Raw genomic sequence first — 7,436 nt, forward strand, 5'->3', positions numbered from 1 at the left:
CAGAATACCCTTCTGATTGACAAGGTGCCCCAGAAACTGCACCTCGCGCAATCAGAACTCACACTTGGAGAACTTTGCAAAAAGTCTCTCCCTCCTCAGTGTCTCCAGCACCTCCCTCAGGTGCTCCTCGTGCTGCTCCTAAGTCTTGGAATAAACCAAGATGACGTCAATGAAAACTATCACAAACCGGTCCAACATCGGTTTGCATGGTTCATGAGGTCCATGAATGCGACTGGAGCATTGGTGAACCCAAACGCCATCACCACAAACTCATAGTGACCATATCAAGTCCTAAAAGCTGTCATCTGCACATCCTTGTCCCTGAATCGCATCTGGTGATAATCCGATCGCAAATCAATCTTGGAGAACCAAGATGCACCCTGTAACTGGTCAAACAAATCATCAATCCTCGGAAGGGGATAACGGTTCTTCACTGTTACCTTCTTCAGCTCCCGATAGTCTATGCACATCCGATGTGACCTGTCCTTCTTCTTCATGAACAGGATCGGGGCTCCTCATGGTGAACTACTCGGCCTAGTAAATCCCTTGTCTAACAGCTCTTGCAGCTGCGTAGACAACTCTTGCATCTCGGGAGGAGCCAACCGATATGGTGCCTTGGCGATCGGAGCCGCACCAGGGACTAGGTCAATCCTGAACTCAACCTGTCTCTCCGGAGGTATCCCAGGAAAATCCTCCAGGAATACATCCAGGTACTCTCGCACGACCGGTACATCATCCACTATCGCCATACCCTTATCCCGGGTATCCATAACATAGGCGACATACCCTGCGCAACCCTGCTAAAGGTAATGCCTCGCTCTCGCTGCAGAACATACAGTCGGTCCATGCTGTGGCCTCTCGCCCTGAATCACTAACCTTCCCCAACTAGGAGTCCGAGCTCTCACTAGCTGCTGCTCGCAGTCCATCACTGCTCAATTGAGGATCAACCAGTCTATACCCACTATAACCTTATTCCTTCACAGGGGAATGGGGACCAAATCCACAAAAAACTGCTCATCGAACAACTGTAGTGTGCATCCCCAATGCACCCTCGCAACCCGAACGATCCTATCATCTGCTATCTCCACATCAAGTGGGCAGTCCAGCTCCCCCGGAGCCCCTACGAATTGCTTGTTGAGCGCGAGCGACACAAAAGATCAGGCAGCCCCCGAATCAAATAGTACCAAAGCTGATATACAGTTCACTAAGAACGATCCTATAACAAAACAAGTAAACATAAGTGATAATCAATACAAATAAAGAGATAAAGAGAGAATACATACCCGTCACAACATCGGGAGCCGCACGTGCCTCCTCTGCAATCAACTGAAAAGCCTTGCTCCTCGCCGTAGGCGCCTCTGCCCGACCTTGACGGCCATTGGTAGTCCTCAACGTGGCAGGAGCGGGTGCATCCACCTATCCTGCTGCTACTAAACTCGGACACTGGGCCTTTTGTGGCTCCTCTGATTGCACTGAAATCAAATCAGATCTGAAACTGCTGTGGTGGTGGTGGGAGCTATACAATCCGTGCTCATGTGACCAGTTCGGTCGCACTTGAAGCAGCCCGAACTCCCCGTCCTACACGCCCCCTCGTGCATCTTGCCGCACTTGCCACACCGGCTGCGACCCTGATGGATCCTCGATCTGTGATCTGATACCATGGGCTTCTTGCCTAAACTACCTGTCTGAATCCCATCTGGTTTCCTCTTCCTCTCCATCTCCAAATCCAGCTCCCTCTCTCGCGCCCTAGCAATCATATCATCCAGTGTCTTGCAGCTGGATCGGCTCACAAACTGGCGGATATCGCTCTGTAGCATCTCATGATATCAGGCCTTTTTCATCTCCTCGTCCGCCACGTACTGCAGAACGAGAAGGGCCCTCTCCCTGAACATAGCGATGATCTCGGCCACCGTCTCCGTAGTCTGCTGAAGGTCCTGGAACTCCCTCGCAAGCTTTTGCACCTCTATCACAGGTGCAAACTCGGCCTTGAACCTGGCCGAGAAATCCCTCCAAGTCATCGCCTTGATAGCGGCATCATCTCCAATAGCTTTCCCAACCTCCTCCCACTAATCTCGTGCCCTGTCCTTCAGGAGGCAGGAAGCAAGTCGAACCTTATCCCCCTCGGGACTCTGCTGGTGCGGAAGGCGTTGGCGACATCTGCCAACCATCTACCGCTAGCAATGGGGTCCCGAGCCCCATGATAGTCGAGAGCTCCACAGGCTCTAAACTCCCTGAATGTCAATGTGAGACCCCATCATGGCCGCCACCTCAGTGCAGAATGCACTCAGCCTCTCATGAGATGAAATCCCTCATCTGATCGTCTAGCTGATCGGCTCCAGAGCCTGAGCCCGATCCCTCACCGGCACCTGAACTGCCGACTGTCCTAGTGCTTAGCGTCACCATACTAAAAATTACACCATAAAAAACATCAGTATACACATCATAACTCGAGGGATCTCACATACTACAAGTTCCCTGGTTTCATCTCAGCCTTCCTTGATTTGAGTACGGATCCTCTGCTTTCAGTAGTACGGGCCCATACTACCTTTGACATCTATCCGTACTTTCCTCAAGAACTGCCTTGACTCCACCAAGTCCCTTCTACTACTACTACTACTACTACTACTACTACTACTATTGTTCTCACGCTAATCTCATCCTAGGCTTTCCCTAGGGTAATCACCAACCCACTCTCCACTATCAGTTGCATAAGAAGTCCCTGCTATCTTCCCCTAACTACCTCGCGAATACCATTACATATCACTAAGACCAGATAATTCTTCGAATGAGAGGTCCTACCCTACAAAGGTTAGACTCAAACGAGAGCTGCGAAATAGAGCTAAACCTAACGTTCTAAAATTATTTAGTCCTTGCAATAAGTAACTTAACATATTCATTCACTAGTTAGTAAAAGATAACTAGATCTCCTAAAAGCATAAAGCAAGCAACATTCGAGCATTGAGTAAACATAATCAAGCATATCTCATTCATGCCATCCCTGACTAATCTGTACTAGCATGCAGTTCATAAAGCTGAGATACATATAACAGTCACATAAGGCATCCTTCCTAGATCCTTAGCTCTAATCTAGCATACAGTTCTCATAAAGCTGATACACATATAACAGGCACATAAGGCATCCTTCCTAGATCCTTAGTCCTAATCTAGCATGCAGTTCTCATAAAGCTGATACACATATAATAGGCACATAAGGCATCCTTCCTAGATCCTTAGTCCGAATCTAGCATGCAGTTCTCATAAACATATCATAACATAAACTTGTATGGGTAATTTGGGAGTACTTACTTGAGCTCGGCTGATTGCATGCATCACACCTTTTTCTCTTTTCAAAGTTCTTTTTCCCCTTTTCAAAAATCCTTTTCAAAGTTCTTTAAAATGATTTTATTTGAAAAAATTTTATACCAATTCCTTAGTTTGAGTTCAGACACACCCGAGAGTGTGCCCGAATCCCTCAAACCAAGGCTCTGATACCAACTTGAAACATCCCAAAAACACGATCCACAAATTTCATTTTTATTTATAAAAAAACCATAGTAATCTCATAAAATATAAGTGTAATATCTCAGAATATCATGTCAAAACACCGTATCCAAATCACAAATCAAAATACCAGAGTGAATCCTCCTAGGCTAAAAACTGTGGTGTGTGCCATGCAGTCATCCCGAGCTCTTCCCCTTACTAGCGGAAGTACCTAAAACCAAAACTGAAAACTGTAAGCACGAAGCTTAGTGAGTCTCCCCAAACTACTACATACCATACACATAATCACATAATCTCATATAACATACATTGGGCCCTGCCCGACTACATCAGGCACTACCTGACATCGGCTTGTCCGGCATCGGGCCCCGCCCGACATCAAACCGCATCTGGCATCGGGCCCCGCCTGACATCGAGCAAATCTCAACATACATATGAGCATAACTACTAGTACACATAAGCATAACCACTTAACTATAAACATATACACATTCCCCGGGCCACGCCCGACATCGGACCGAAATCCGGAAACATACAAACATTCCTCGGGAACCGCCCTGGCATCGGACCGTAGTCCGGAAACTTACAAACACATACACATGCAAGAATCACAAAGACATCAAGCATACTAACATTCTTTGGGTACCGTCCCGGCATCGGATCGAAATCCGGAAAAGCATATAAACCTACATCGGACCCCTCCCGACATCAGACCTTAATCCGGAACATACTAACATACATAAACAGGCCGGCCTTGGTGCCTTCGACTTGTTCCTACTGAAGGAAAACTCACCTCGTAAACTAGCTGTGAAGTCTCGCGTGAGGAATCTCTGACGCCTGCTCTAACGACTCCCCGGCTATCATTATCACAATAACACTTAATCAAAATCTGAGATGTTGCTTCTGGAGATAAAAAGACCATTTTACCCCTGGTCAAAGTCAACATTCTGGTCAAAGTCAACGTCCTGGGTTGACTCAACTCGTCGAGTTGACTCATCAACTCGCCGAGTTCTATGAATCGAAACCCTGAAATCACGATCCAACTCGTCGAGTCATCCCCCTGACTCGCCGAGTTCCTTGGCTACTCATAGTCGCGATTTGGCAAATCAACTCATCGAGTCCCTTCGTAGACCAGGACAAAACGACTCAACTCGTCGAGTCCCTCTCTGGACTCGCCGAGTTCCTTAGTCTGTTTGGGCCATCTTAAAGAATTAAGCCCCTACTCTTAAGATTTAAGCTCCATACTTCATCTACGTACTGGGAATGCCCTTTTAAGGGTAAAGTTTCCAACTTTACCCGCCAATAGTCCTTCTTAATGGGTTTATCTAAACCCTAGTTCTCTTTGGACATAGATCTTGGTCCAAAAGCCATAATACTCCAAACTAAGGCATACTAACATATATATAGGCCTTACACATCATTTGAACACTTAAAGCTCCTAACTTTCCTTTCATGCATGGCCTTTTGGGGCTTAAAAGGCCATAATAACACCTTAAAGCTTACATGGGGCTTCCATGGTCATAAAGTTTGCACCTTTATGCCATGAAACCCCTTCTAGACCCCAGATCTGAAAGGTAGATTACTTGGGACATCTATATCCCAATGACTAAGCTTCTTAGACCAAAAACCCCATAAAGTGACAAAGAAGAGATCTAACAAGCTATTAATCAATGTTGAGATTAGCCTACTAGAAAATGAAGAGGATGAGCAGGATGGAAATGAGGACCTAAAGTGGGGATTAGGATGCTTAAATAGGGTGCGTGTGACAACCCGAAATTTCTATTATGTACAACCATTCACTTCAATAGGAGTCAAAACTGTTTCAGCTAATTTTCAAGCTTTTTGGAATAAGTTTGAGTATTTTAAGATTAGTACTTCAGGAGATAACAGGAGAGGATGCCCTAGGGTTTATTGTGCAACAATATTATTCCAAAACTCCAAGAGTTTGGAGTTTACGGCCTAAACAAAGGTGTTTACGGCCGTAAACCCTAAAAGAGGGTATAAATATGACACTTAGTCATTATTTATCACTTTTCACAATTTCAGGATCCAAAACTCAATTCTCTCTCAAGTATCATCGACTTTTCTTCTTGATCTTCAACATTGTAAGTGTTTCTAGCCCTAAAAAGTTGATATCTTACTTAATCTAGTGATCTAACATGATTCCATCCGTGAAATCATTCCAAAAGTGTAGATCTTCAAGTTTCACCAAGAACACCAAGAACACACACTAGTGTTCTTGGACTTTTAGCACCTTTTCAAGCTTCTACCTAGTAAGTACTTCTATCCTAGAGTATTATAGAGCTTGTTACACTTCTAAACATCAAGAAAACACCCAAGAAACCAAGGATCAAAGGTGTTTACGGTCCAAGATTTTCTTGGACCGTAAACCCCAAAAAGGGTGCCAAAGTGTGCACTAGTCCCTTCTAAGCCTTAGAAACTAGCCTAGATCCATTCCTTGAGGTGCTTAGTACTTGAAAACATCAAAAGACCACAAACCATTTGGTTTTACGGCCGTAAACCCAAAGGGAAATGGTCCAAGGACCGTAAACTCCTAAAAGGAGTGAAATGGTGCCCTAATATCTTCCTACGGCTTAAACATGAAGTAGGAATGCTTCTTGTGATCTTTAAGGCTTCAAAAAACAAGAGGGTCAAAGAAACATGAGTTTACGGCCGTAAACTCATGGGTTTACGACCGTAAACTCAATGAGTTATGGTCACAAAACCGTAAACTCAAATAAAGGGTTCCCTTGAACCCTAAACTCAATAGCAATGTCCTACAACACTTAGATGCAATCCTTAGGACTTATAGCACTTAAATAAGGTGTTTTACATGTCCTAGGATGTCTTAACTTTGTTAATTAGTTGTTTAAAGACTAATTGTATACATATATGTGATATTATATGTTAACTAGGATCATCGTGTGTGTACAAGTCTTCACTTGACACCTAGCATCCTATACTTTCCGTTCATCCAAACCACTCACTACAGGTGAGTTCATACCCCTTAATTAACCTTTTAAATATTTTTAAATTCTTTTATAGGGGGGGGGGGGGGAATACAAGTTGAACTATGATAGTTATTATATCAATCACATGTGATTAATAACTACCAAACAAGTGGATTTCTTACTTTTCAAACCGTGTTATCAAACTGTTTTACTTCAAACTATCTTACAAACTCTTTTACATATCAAATACTTTTATTAAACTCTTTTAACTTATATTATGTGTATCTATATGGATATAATTATATAAGTAGGATTGAAAGGACTTAGGACTGATAGCTCATCGTACTTCCTGTTCCTTGTTTGGTTGTGGACTTAGGGTATTCGGGTTATTTGCCCGAAGGTCGTTTGAATCCTAGTTATATGTCATGTATATGTGTATAGATATAAAAGGTTACTTCTTTCCTTCAGTTCAATGCCTTTGGGTAGCAAAGGTATACAAACATGTTCATATACACAAACAACATTACTAGTAAACTATAATAGGTATAGTTTAGGAAGATACTATTACTAGAACAATGAAACATACAATGAGTCAGTTCATTCATGAGTAATACATAGTGATGAGAAACAAACATAATACATAGTGATGAGAAACAAACATAATACATAGTGATGAGAAACAAACATAATACATAGTGATGAGAAACAAACATAATACACAGTGATGAGAAACAAAACATACAAGCTAGACAGAGAAAGAACACACAATACAGCTAGCACATACATATACATATACATATACATTACTTACAGTTATGTGAGCCACTTAACGGGGGCATGACACTACCTGTCATGACCCGTTTTGTATCCAGAATCTCCTTAAATGGGGAGCATATGAGTTTGTGTATAGATCTATACTGGATTGACTATCCTACACCTTGCTGCTCGCTACAGTGGGACTTGCAAGTCTACGGGTGCCAAACG

The sequence above is a fragment of the Lactuca virosa genome, chromosome 4, assembly GCF_052849685.1.
Source record: "Lactuca virosa cultivar CGN04683 chromosome 4, Lactuca_virosa_CGN04683_v6, whole genome shotgun sequence".
In the NCBI taxonomy this organism is placed as follows: Eukaryota; Viridiplantae; Streptophyta; class Magnoliopsida; order Asterales; family Asteraceae; genus Lactuca; species Lactuca virosa.